General features: G+C 45.1%; 1 protein-coding gene and 1 pseudogene across 2 annotated transcripts in view; both read left to right on the plus strand.

Moving 5' to 3' along the window:
• ANO6 (anoctamin 6) overlaps positions 1 to 13,267 on the plus strand; it is a 181,633-nt gene that overhangs the window by 81,852 nt on the left and 86,514 nt on the right. The gene's annotated exons all lie outside the window — the stretch shown is intronic.
• LOC122892277 lies at positions 424 to 1,226 on the plus strand (annotated as a pseudogene).

Here is a 13,267-nt window from a genome sequence, read left to right on the forward strand (position 1 = left end):
CCTGGGGACTCCAGTGTTCACAAGTCAGGGGACCTGAGGACAGATCCACAGAGGAGGCTGAGAAGGAGGAGCAGCGAGGTTGGAGGAAAATGAGGAGAGTCCTGGGAGCCAAAGAAGGTTTCAAGTTGGAGGGAATGACCAGATCTGCTGGGAGGGATGGGAAGTTGGATTTAGTAGTGTGGAAGCCTTGACAAGAGAAGTCTGAGCTGAGCAGTGGGATACAAAACTAGAGAGGACTGAAGACAGTAGGGGAGAAGAAGAATGGGATACACAGCATTTAGATAACATGTCCAGTTATTTTTTTCTTTTCTGAACATGAATGCAGAGCAAGGTGTTGTTATGTATGAGGATGAAGAGAAGTTTTTTAATTTAGTCTGAAGATGACAGGAATTGCCCCTACCCCTGGCCAGGTTAGGCTGTAGCATGGGCAGTGGGCGGAGCTGGTCCCTTCCTGCTGCCCTTCTCCTCCTGCCTTGCAGCCTGCCCTGGATTCTCCTTGTCTTCTGCAGTGAGCACTGTGGCAACGTGCTAGTGTTGCACGGCGTCCCCCAGTGCACGGAGGGGGCTGATTCTCCCGGGAGCCAATAGCCAACTTGCCCCTCTGTAGCCGCCCCATCCCCTGCCAGGTGCTGCTCATTGGGGCTGGAGATGGGGGTGACCTGCAGGAGGGGGTGAAGCATTCCTCCGTGGAGTCAGCCTGTGATCCAGTGGGAGACTGACAAGGATACTGTTCAGGTCTCTAGGAAGTTCCTGCCAGGCATAGCTTAGGTGGCTACGGCCCCAAGCTGACCCTACACGTGGGCGATGGTTTTGAGTTCATGAAACAGAACAAGGATGCCTTTGATGTCATCATCACTGATTTCTGCAGATCCCCTGGGCTCTGCCAAGACTCTCTTCAAGGAGTCCTATCACCAGCTCATGAAGGTGGCCCTCAAGGATGGTGGTGCGTGTCCCCTGCCAGGGCGAGTGGCAGTAAGTGGCTGGCCCCCAGACCTCAGATTTCCCTGTGGTGACTTCCGCTTACTGCACCGTTCCCACCTACCCAGTGGCCCGATGGGCTCTGTGCTATGCAGCAAATATCTGAGCACCGACTTCCGGAAGCTCACACAGCCGCTGACACAGAAGCAGGCGGAACCGATGCTGCGGAAGTACTACAACTCTCATGTGCCCCAGAAGTCCCCATCCTGCCCCAGTGTGCCGCCCCCGCCCTGAAGGATGTGAGCTGAGCCTGGTGCTGCTGCCCTTGCTGCCCAGGACCTCGGGCCAGGGAGCCCAGGATAAGATCCCCTGCCCCACCAGCATGTCCACCAAGCAAGCATTATAGGCCCCAGAGAACTGCCTGGTATGCCCCGCTGGGCGGACAGTCTGTCCGTCTGTCAATGTGCTGTTCCACCCCCAAGTCTGTACCAGCTGTGTACAGAAAAAAAAAAAAGGCAGGAGTTTCTGTTCGTAAGGTGATGGAAATTAATCCAGTAGGGAGGGAAAACAGGATGATGCGGGAGCGAGAAGGAAGGATTTTTGGAATGACATCCTTGAGAAGAAAAGAAAGGAATGGAATCTGGTCCATAAGTGGAGAGGTTGGACACCCCCTATGGCTGCAGAGACAGTTTATTTTTACAAGAGGAAAACCAGTATATTGGGACCGCTCCCCACTGAGCAGTGTGCCTGATGCGGGGCTCGATTCCAGGACCCCAGGATCATAACCTGAGCCAAAGGCAGATGCTTAACGACTGAGCCACCCAGGCGCCACCCACACCCCCCCTTTTTTTTAAAAGATTTTATTTACTTATTTGACAGAGATGCAGTGAGAGAGGGAACACAAGCAGGGGTAGTAGGTGAGGGAGAAGCAGGCTTCCCACCAAGCAGGGAGCCCAATGCGGGGCTTAATCCCAGGACACTGGGATCATGACTTAAGCTGAAGGCAGAGGCATAATGACTGAGCCACGCAGGTGCCCCTGAAGTATTTTCTTGATTGCTTCTTGTTTAGCAGTGAAACGAGAAGCAAGACATTAACTAACATTGAGGAAGGAAGAAGAGTGTAAGAGACCTAAAGAGAGAGGAGAAGGTATGAAACAGTCATCAGAGAGTGGAAGCTCTGGGAAATGCAGTATGATTTCCTGGAAGCACTAGGAGAACCCACCTGGGGTTTGTTGTCATGGCAGGCATGTGCTTTTCCCATTCAGGTCCGGCTTTGGGGAACAGTACCTTAGACAACAAGTTTGATTTAGGCAATATGGGGGTTTCTTCAAGCCAGTTCAGTGAAGCAAGACAGGGCTAAGAGAGTTTTAGGGTGTTTGCAAGAGAGTAGAGCACCAGGGACATGAGCAGGATCAGGACAGTTAGACCTTAGTGGGGTTTGATAATTTTTGCACTTGGGGTATTGGAGAGAGTGAACAGGAAAAATATGACTGGAGAGTCAGGATCTTTCTGACTAAGGGAGGAATTACAGTAACCAGGACAGACAAGGTGTGGGATACTGAGCATTGGAATGAGGGGCTGGGGCAGGGTAGAGTTGCAGGGACAGGATGCTGGGAGAGTGGAGGTGGAAATCCCCAAGAATTATGTCAGAAGAAATGTCTTGGAGAGGTTGACGATGAGGCAGGGCTCAAATCTCTAAGAAAGGAGGGCTAGTGACTCAGGGATCAGTGGGTGGCTGTCAAAGGAGACGACTGGAGAGGTGGGAGAGAAACCTGAAGGATGGCAGGATAGAAGCTGAGATGCAGATGACGTGGTGAGTAGTTTTGGGCGTTGTATAGGGACTCAGCAGATTCCTCAGCCTCAGCACCACTGACATCTTGGGTTGGATTTCTCTTGTGGGGGCTGTCCTGTGTACTGTAGGATGTTTAGCAGCATCACTGACCCTGGCCCATGGGATGCAAAGGTCCTTGTCCCCAGCTGTGACAACTGTATATGCCCAGACATTGTTAAATGTCCCCTGAGGACAAAATTGCCCTCATTTAAGAACCAGTGAGTTAAACGTATACTGGAAAAGTATTAGGGTCACTGGTGTCCTTATATAGAGCTGTTTCTGGGGAGTGGTGGGGATGCCCCTCTAATCCAGTTTGGAGTGGATTATGGAACAAGGAGGAGGAAAAAAAAAAAAAAGGAAATCCTGAACTCTCTTTCCGGGAGTCTGACTTTGAAGGGATGGAGGGTGAGAGAGAAGGAAGTGGAGGAGACTGAGAACCAGAGAAGATAACCTCCTGTCAGATGGAACCCTGAACAGATTTAAATATTGATGAGGAAGGAGTGGCTTTGAGATGAGCTGTGGAATGGTTTATAGATGTGGAGGGTCCCCATTAGATGGGAGGAGCAGTGTCTCTAAAGATAGGGGAGCAGCCGCTGGATGCTGCTGGTTTAGGGCTTTGTTGGAGAGAAGCAGAGGGAGTTCTTATCCAACAGCTTCCACTTTCAGCCGCTGAGAGTGAAGAGAACAGAATGTTCGGGTGGCGGGGGAGGGGGGGCAGGTGGTGCTTTGAAGCAGTCCTGGAGAGCCGGAGGAGCGGAAGACCACACTGGCCCAGAAAGCAGGAAAAGTACGAGGATGAGGATGCCTGGGCGGTGGTGAGGGCCCATGTGGGGCTGGTGAGCCTGCATTCCAGCAATCCCAGCCTGCTTGCTGTGGATTCTGCAGGTCGCTCAGACACCCAGAAAGCAGACGGCAGGCTTCTGCCCGAGTTGGGGCTTTGCTAGATGGTCAAGATGGAAAGTGCAGAACACTGGTAATACTGATGAAATGACGAGTCTGGGAAATGTAACCTTTCAAAAGGAAGGGAGGGTAGGGAAGGAAACGCGCATCTACAGATTGTAGATCTGTAGTCACAGTGCCTCTGAGGGCATTGTGAATCGAGGAGGAGATGTTAGTTATGGTCAGAAAGGGGGACACCTGAGTAAGTGGTTTTGGAAAGAGAATTTTTCAAGTGATGACAAGGTCCAGGGGGAGACCATGGAAGTTAGTGCGTGAAAGGGAGAGCATCACTAGGGTCAAGTTACTGAGGGGCCAGTCATGTCTGTGGATGCAGATGTCCTTCTGGATGAGGGAAAACATGGAATGGGGAGGGAAATGGGAATCAGGGGCCAGATTTTCGGTGGACCAGGAGCAGCAGCTAGCAGGTAGGAGATGATAGACTCTGGGAAGCTCTGAGGGTTTACGCAACTTGCATGGACCGAAGAGGAGCTGCTTTTATCCCAAGAATACTGGGGATTAATGGCCTGAAAGTGACCTATAGAATAACGTGAATGTCAACCTTACTTCTTTGCCCTGAGTGTGAAAGGTATGAAAGAATGATCAGAGCCACCTGCCCAGAGGTCTGCATAGTTTTGTTTTCAGGCTTTGTTTCAAAGTGTTTGGTCAAGTTTTTTGTTTGTTTGTTTGTTTTTAAGATTTTATTTATTGATTTGACTGAGACAGACAGAGCAAGAGAGGGAACACAGGCTGGAAGAGTGGGAGAGAGAGAAGCAGGCTTCGCACTGAGCAGGGAGCCTGACTCGGGGCTTGATCCCAGAATACTGGGATCATGACCTGAGCCAAAGGCAGACGCTTAACGACTGAGCCACCCAGGCACCCCTGATCGGTCAAGTTTTATTTCAAAATGGCTTCCGGGGTCTGTTTTAATCTCCATCTCGCCTCCCCGAGAAATCCAGACTTCATTTTGGTTATTTCTGGCTTAACTGGCCCTGAGGTAAATGAATTGGTGCTGGGGCTGTTGAGGGAGACTGGCAGTCAGGGTCTTTCTGGCTAATCTCAGAAACCCAACCAGAGTCCCAAGGTCTGCCTCAAGATCCCAGGATCTTCAGGACCTGGAAGACTGGGAATAAAACATTTCTTTACTTGGCTTTGTACTCTTGAGTCTTCTACAAAGAAATAGGATGGCTTTGTTTTGTAGGTTTTGGCACTAAGTTCACCAAACTAAAAGAGAAAAGGAACTCACCCAAATAAGGAAACCAAACAAAGGAACATGGATTTGGCAAAAGAACTCTCAAAAGAAGAAAAGAGACCAAAGATAGGCTAGTAAGAATAGCTGAATTGGCCCATTTGCTATGGTAGGAATTCACCTGGCATTTCAACTTTGAGAGCATTTCATGCATTCAGGAGCAAAAAGTGAGGGAACGTATACTTTGCCTGAATATAGAGAGAAGGGGACCTACTCGTTTGCTTTATGTGGCTGATTCAGAAGCTACATTTGTTGATTTGTTAGGATTGGAGGGTAGGAGCAAAAATAGGCCAGCGTGCAAAGTCTCAGTCAGAGATTTCTTTCTGAGTCACTTCTTTGGAATGCAGAATGTATTTTCCCAGAGAAACAGTCATAAATGACTGGGCTTTTGCTCCAGCTGGACCAGACCAGCTACGACCAGTTTAACTCAGAGTTAACAAAATTATCATTCCGTGCTCATAATCCTCTGGAATATCCCAATCTTATTTTGTCCACTATTACTAAAAGTTAAGAATAAAAGTGAAGTCCGGAGTGAATGTGTTGAATGGAAGCTTGTGGAAAAATTGCTTAGCTTGGTGAGTGAAAGAGAGAAGGATTGACTTTAGAGTTGTGTTAGATTTTGAAGCAGTAATCTAAAACTTGAGGAAGACTATTTAATGGTACAAGAAAACAGAGGGGGAAAGAACTTATCAGCTTCTATATTTCTTTTGTCTTTTTTCCTTTAATTTTTATTTATTTATTTATTTTAGATTGGTTGTGTTCAAGCCCTAGGAGAGAGAGCCATAGAAGCCCATGCTGCATAAAACTAGTGTAGAAAGGCATGTCGTTATTCCAAATGAGTTTAAACTTCTTAACTAGAAGGATTATGTGTCAACCAGGGTATTCAGAGGACATGTGATTTGCTCCTGGAACCACAGTGGGGAATCTGGAGGTGATATGGGGGCCAGGACAAGTTCCAGAATTGTAGAGGGACAAATATAACAGTTTTCCAGAAGGTGTAGGGTTAGAGTAGAAGTTGGACATAGACTGAATTCTGATAAATGGAGACATTGTCCCTAGAGTATTAATCTCCAGGAATATTACAGAATGAGATTTTTAAGCTGATGGTTTGTGAATGTTAAAAAAGGAAAGGTCATCAGGAGCCAATGCAAGTTCAATAAAAATAAGTCATGTCAAACTGAGTACATTACCTTTTTCTTTTTTTTTTTTAAATGGAGGTGATTATAATGGCAGAACAGGGGAAAGCCATGGGCATTTTTGTGTTTTTTTAATTGAAGTGTAGTTGACACATTTTTGCGTGTTTTGATTTTAGCAAACAGTGTGAAAAAGATGACATTTAGTTACAGAATGAAGAAATGTGGACCTAGTGAGAGGATACTTATCTGGGCAATTGATCTTACCAAGACTGGAACAACAGCTAGAAATCAATTCCTAGAGGAGACAAAAATCAATATGAATTAAAGTAAGCTCCTGCTCCCTAATTCACAAATATATGCTGCCTAAGTACAGATTGTAAGAGCTGAGGCTAATGACTGATCATGTGAAAAGGCTAGGTATTGGCCTAATTAAACTTAGTATGAATCAAGCATGTAATAATAATGTCAAAAAGTTAATGCAAGTCTAGGTTGCATTCATACCTATGTGTCCAGAACAAAGGAAGTACTAGGCTTCTCCTGCTCATTATCAGTAAAGCCACCCACGGTTCTGGGTGCACCAGTTTAAGGCGGGGTGGGGTGGGGTGGGCAGCATGTTGATTCTAGAAAATCAACATGGTAGTGGATCCTGACACTTAGGCAAGAGTATGATATCAAATTTAAATATTTGATGATAGTAATTGGTGGATGGAGTTGCAAAATACAGTGTTAAGACCCATGAATAGAATGTGTGTAGGGGCGCCTGGGTGGCTCAGTGGGTTAAAGCCCCTGCCTTCGGCTCAGGTCATGATCTTAGGACCTGATCCTAGGATCCCATCCTGGGATCAAGCCCCGCATCGGGCTCTCTGCTCAGCAGGGAGCCTGCATCCTTCTCTCTCTCTCTGCCTGCCTCTCTGCCTACTTGTGATCTCTCTCTGTCAAATAAATAAATCAAAAAAAAATTTTTTAAGGTATATATAGGCAGACATTTCATTTCAGTAGAAAGACTGGCTCATATTTGAAGTACCGTAATTCCTTGGAGGAGTTCACATGTAGACAGACTGGTAACAACCTATGCAGATGATGGATGCTTGAACCAGGACACGTCAATGGGAATAGGAAGGAAAGGCATGATGTTTTATGCATAACAGGACTTGGTAGTGGGAGGCAAGCAGGGAGTGAGAGACAGACAGGATGTTTCTGGCTCTCCCACCCTAGCAAGTTGTATGTGGCTCTGATGAATCTGAGTTGCTTTTGTTTTATTTTTCTCCCCTCCTGTAACCTATCATCATCATCAACCAAATTTCCTCTTTATAATAGTGTTCATTCGACTGCTTTTATTCCCCTATTTTCAGAAAGCCTTGACTGAAATGCCTTGTGAATTCTTGCCCCACAAAGTATCCCATTTGAAATTCAGTGAGCTATCCATTATCTGGGGAAATGTCAAAATTAATTTGACAAAAACAGGCATGAGGAAAGCAGGGAGCCCTGGGCATTCTGAACAAAGATGTGATATCAGTATTTACCGTGGAACTCATTTGATTATAAGTCATCTAGAAGCATGCCACAATGATGGCCAGAAAAGCCCACAGAAGCAAAAGAATTGAGTTAAAGTTGAGAGTCTGCTGGTAAATAACCTGACTGGGCCATGACCTAAAAACCAGCAGTAATGGAAGAAGTTGTAATAAAAATTTAAAGAGAAACACAGAACTTGGCAGAAATCTATACACAGAATGAATTCACAGGATTCCTGGAAAAGTGAAAAGGAGAGAAGGAGAGACCTGTGGGATTTCAACTGTAGCTGCCCCCCCTCCCGAACGTATTTTGAATTTGTAATTAATTTGGAAGGCTTAAGGGCTTTGGAAAGATGATTTAAAATCCCTTTATTTCTGAAGTCCTACTAGTTAACCCTAGCTTTCCTTATTTTGACAAATAACAATAAAAAGTACATCTTTAAGCTGCAAACGTATTCCTTAAGTCTGTCTCTGGTTTAAAAATCAAAACCAAACCAAACACGGTAAGATACGCTTTTACCCAGAAAACTCCAACAGCTCTGTTAAAAGGAAAATGCATTTATAGTTCCTTCTCCCAAGTTACTTTTTGAAATGTAGATTAATGTGACCTGACAGATTTTAATAACTACCAAAGAGCATTTTCATTAATTATAATGAGCAAAGCAATAATATAGATCTTTACAATATTAGTATGAATTAGAATATATCAAGTCAAGACCATACTTGTGGCTGGAGTAAAATTTGACTGCTAAGTCCAACTCCCTTAAAATAAAAACACATAATGATACTTTTGACAGATCATTCAGGGATTCTAATGGTGTCACCAGCATTTCATGGTTTTTCGGTAGTCTTAAGTGTTTTTAAAAAGTGAATATACTGTCTTGTGAAATAAAAAGGTTGAAGGAGAGAGAGAGGTGAATGAGAGGAGGTACTTCTGAGACTTTGAAAAGTGTTTTTACTTAAATTTTTTTTTTTTCTTTTGTAAAAGAAAGTCATTCTGAAAGTCCCCCAGGAAGCTGAGCACAAGATGGCATTCCAGGGAGTTAGAAGCCGTCTGTCCCTGTGCCGTTCTGCTCTCAGTCCCCTGTGAGCCAGTCGCTTTTTCTCTTAGGACTCAGTCTCCTCATGTGAAAAAGCAGAAAAATCAGCAGATTCCTTCACTGGGGTGTTGTTCCGTGACTGCACAGTGATGGAAAAGTATTTTAGCCATCTTAAAAGCATATTCATAAAATAATAATACAGTAGAAATCTTATCTAACATTTATGGACGTCTATACTTGACCACACAGATTGCAGGTACAAGGCTGGCCAGCCTCACAGTAACCACAGCCCTGTGTCCATCAGCCCCTCCGTCCCCCTCCCTTCCCCTCCCCTTCAAACGAGCTCAGACTGTGCTGGTATCAGGAGTCAATTCTGTTCCCCTTATAAGAACACAGAGAGGCATTTTTTAGGCCTCTTAGGAAAGTAGTTATAGGCATGGGGTATCTACCAAATTATCTGTGGGGTGAGAATTAATCCTACTCAGCAATGTTCTAAAATACCAACAGTACAGTCTATCAATAAATAAATATGTCAGGCACTTACCAACACTTGCTAATAGGATTTTCAATTGAACTAGAAATAAGAGCTGTTTAAATTATGCACTATTTTGAATAAACCACCGTCAGCTTCACTAAATTTTGCTTTAAAATTTTCATTTATTCATTCATTTAATATTTATTAATCCATGTGCTGCAAGGAATACCAAGCAGTATATCTCAGTGTTTCCCCTCAAGGCCAAGAGTGGGCCCACTGTTGCCTCTGTCCCCTACGCACTACAATGTCTTCATAACTGACAAATGTTAGTCCTGCAACTGATGCTGATTAGTTGTTTGAACGAAAGATCATGAGGCAGTGTGCGGTGTTTGAGGAGTTCCAGCAGCACTTAAAGCCCAGAGGAGTTCGGTTAGGGTCCTGGTTCTCAGCTCTGTTCATGCCTCAGAATTCCCTAGAGAGCTCTTTTAAAAACTGAAGGTCCAAGCTGGCCTTCTGTTGCTAATCTTGCTTCTAGTTAGAACCTGCCTATGTTTGTAACAAGTTTATGAAGGTGACTCTAACGTGCAGCCTCGTTTAAGAACCATTATCTTGTTAGAGAGGAGTAGGGAATTTGGGTAAATTGGAAGGGGAGGTGAACCATGAGAGACTGTGGACTCTGAAAAACAGTCTGAGGGGTTTGAAGTGGTGGGGGGGTGGGAGGTTGGGGTACCAGGTGGTGGGTATTATAGAGGGCACAGCTTGCATGGAGCACTGGGTGTGGTGAAAAAATAATGAATACTGTTTTTCTGAAAATAAATAAATTGGGAAAAAAAAAAAAAGAGCCATTATCTTAGAAAAGTCACATTTGTAATTTTGAAGGTGCTAGTGGTAAATGGCTCAGCCCTGAAGGGTATATTTCACCAGGTGCTGAAATCTGTACCGAAAGGTATTCCAGTCCAGAAAACAGTAGGATATATACATACACACACACATGTATTTGCACATTCAGTTGTGTGTGTATATATGTGTACATATATATCTGTATCTATATATAAGCAAAGTTTTTTTTTTAAAGCAACTTTTTTTTTAAAAGATTTTATTTATTTATTTGACAGACAGAGATCATAAGTAGGCAGAGAGGCAGGCAGAGGGAGAGAGGAGGAGGAAACAGGCTCCCTGCCGAGCAGAGAGCCCGACTCGGGGCTCAATCCCAGGACCCTGGGATCATGACCTGAGCTGAAGGCAGAGGCTTAACCCACTGAGCCACCCAGGTGCCCCTATAAACAGAGATTTATTAAGCAGATCTACTTGAAGGAATTTGTCTATGCAGTGTGGAGCCCAAGGCATAGAGCATGGTGGCAGGAAGGGCCAGCTGGAGCCTCGGGGGGCAGGGGTGTAGCTGCTACAGGCCATAAGGTAAAACTTCTTTATCTCAGAGAAGCCTGAGGATAATTTTATTCTTTTTAAAGACCGTCAGCTGATGAGGTGAGTCTCACCCAGATCATTGAGGAGAATCACCTTTCCTTTTATTTTTAAAATAAAATAATAAATAAAATAAAATTTCCTCTTATTTTAGTTTTATTTTATTTTTTTAAATTTAAATTCACTTGGTCAATGTGTAGTGCATCATTAGTTTCTAATGTAGTGTTCAGTGATTGGAACTATTTTAATCCCGGGTAAAAGCAATGATCTTTGTAGGAGCATTGAGTGAGAAAGTTGCCAGACTTTTTGTTCCACACACACATGCAGAGATGCATGTGTGCATACATATATACATACAGAGAAAGAGAAAGCAAGAGAGAGAAAGATTTATTATATAAGTTAGCTTACATGATTGCAAATGTTGAGAAGTCCCATGATCTGCTATCTGCAAGCTGGAAACCCAGGAAAAGCCAGTGGCACATTTTCAGTCTCAGCCCATAGGCCTGAGAATCAGGAGAACCAATGGTGTGAATTCTGGACCAAATCTCAAGGCCAGAAAACCACAGGGCGACGGTATAAGTCCCAGTCTCAGGGTAGGAGAAGACCAGTGTCCCACCTGAACAGTCGGCCAGGCTCTGAATATTTTATAGGGCAGCTGCTCCTTTAATTACCAGTTTGTGATGTAAATATTTAAGATAATTTAAGTCATTAAGAGTGTTCTTTTTTAATGGCTTGTATCATACATTTTATTTTTATTTTTATTTTATTTATTTGAGAGAGAGAACAAGCAGGGGGAGAGGCAGAGGCAGAGAAAGCAACAGACTCCCCACTGAGCAGAGAGCCCGATGCAGGACTCGACCCCAGGACCCTGGGATCATGACCTGAGCCAAAGGCAGATGCTTAACTGACTGAGCCACCCAGGCATCCTGTATCATACATTTTATAATAGAAGTATGTCATTATTATAACCTTTCATTTAAAGTCAACTGACTGTATGTGTTAACCATGTCTACCAAATACCTTCACAGCAGCACGTAGATTAGTGTTCCGCTGCATAACTGAGTATTGTAGACTAGCCAAGCTGACACACAAACCTGACCTGTGGTGGCTGTAGTACAGGAGGGTTTCCTAACCGCACGAACCCGTGACTGGAGGTGGGGATGAGTAAGGAGTGTCCAGTGTGTATCGAGTGTAGAGTTGATCTAGGGTAGTGGGAGGAGATGAAGTTAGACAGTTGAAGGCCGAATGTAGCAGTATTGGACCAAGGATCAAGGTTTTGAACTTTTGAGCTGAAAAGACAAAGCAATGCTATAGCACACTACCCAACAGAATTTTCTGTGATGATTGAAGTGTGCTATCTCTGTGATGTCCGACACCGTAGCCTTCTAGCCATGTCTGGCTGTGGAGACCCTTGAAGTGGGGTGTTTGTTCCAAACCTCCTCCGGACCTTCCTGAGTACAATCTGAAACTGACCCCATGTGTGACGGGAAGGAGAGACTGAAGAAAGAGGCCACTCCAGATCTAGAGGTGGTAGGTTTAATAAGCAAGGGAACTTACAAGGCTTATCTTAGGCAGCCTCAAGACAGTTAGATCTCCACCACCGCCCCACACCCCCACCACCTGCCAGAATCTTAGAAGTTTATATAGAGCCTTAACTGTGTTCAGTCATATATGTGGACCAGATGGTCTGAATTCCCCATCACTATCTCAAGGCTATGTCCTTGGGGTAGCTTCTCGGAGCAGCGAAGGTGAATGGAATGCACATTCCAAAGACAGAGGAGGGGGTGAGGAGCCTCTGATTGCTGGGGTCCAGGTCCAGGGTCAACCAGTGGTCATGTCCTGTTGATGACCTACCCTACCATGTGACTAGTGACACCGAAGAACCGAATTTTTAATTGTTTAATTTTAATTCCTGTGAATGCAGTAGCTCCGCGGGCTAGTAATTAATAGCTAGTAGTGTTGGACAGTGCAGCTGGAGAGCGTGGATGGGATGGCAGTCTGGCTGGAGCATGCAGAAGGCACTGGAAGGAGAGAAGCAAGCGAGCAGTCCAGTTAGTGGACCACTCTGACAGTCCCAGGCCGGTGGGCAGTGTGGGAAGAGGAAATGAAGGGAGGCAGTTGGGAAGTGAAGGGGAAGGAACCCAAGATAATCTTACGGTTGGCCACCTGTTTACCTTCTTGCTTTCCCCTCCTTGTCTGCCCAAGCCCTTCCGGTCGGTCAGATTTCCCAAGCTCATCTTTTCTGGTTGGCTCTCCTCACACTCCCTCCCTTAGCTCCAGTTACCACAGGACTCTGTGTTAACAGCTCCCAGGTTTCTACTCACAGTCTCGGCCTCAGGCCTTGATCTCTCCACTCAGAAATCTCACAGAGTCTTAGGAGTCTTCCCCTTCTAACTGTGCTGTTCTTCCAGTTTTGTGTGTTTTGGTAAATATACTCACCATCCTCTCAGATGCTCAAGCTAGAAACCTCAGAATCCTCCTGACATTGTTTCCGTCCTGCTGTGTCTAAGTGTAAGTCATGGCTTGCCTGTCCCTTTGTCTTCATTTCTGTTGCTACCCCCTCAGACTAGGTCCCTCCCTGTCTTTCTTCCCTGGACTTTCATAGTCTCCCATGGCCACTTTGCCACCCGCCATCTGTTCTCTAAAAAGGAGAAATCAGAAAATTTCTGATTTCTTAAAAGGAGAAATCAGAAAATTTCATTTCTTCTGTGATGGCTAATGGAATCCCGCCCCACCTCCGCCCCCTGCC

The sequence above is a fragment of the Neovison vison genome, chromosome 12, assembly GCF_020171115.1.
Source record: "Neovison vison isolate M4711 chromosome 12, ASM_NN_V1, whole genome shotgun sequence".
In the NCBI taxonomy this organism is placed as follows: Eukaryota; Metazoa; Chordata; class Mammalia; order Carnivora; family Mustelidae; genus Neogale; species Neogale vison.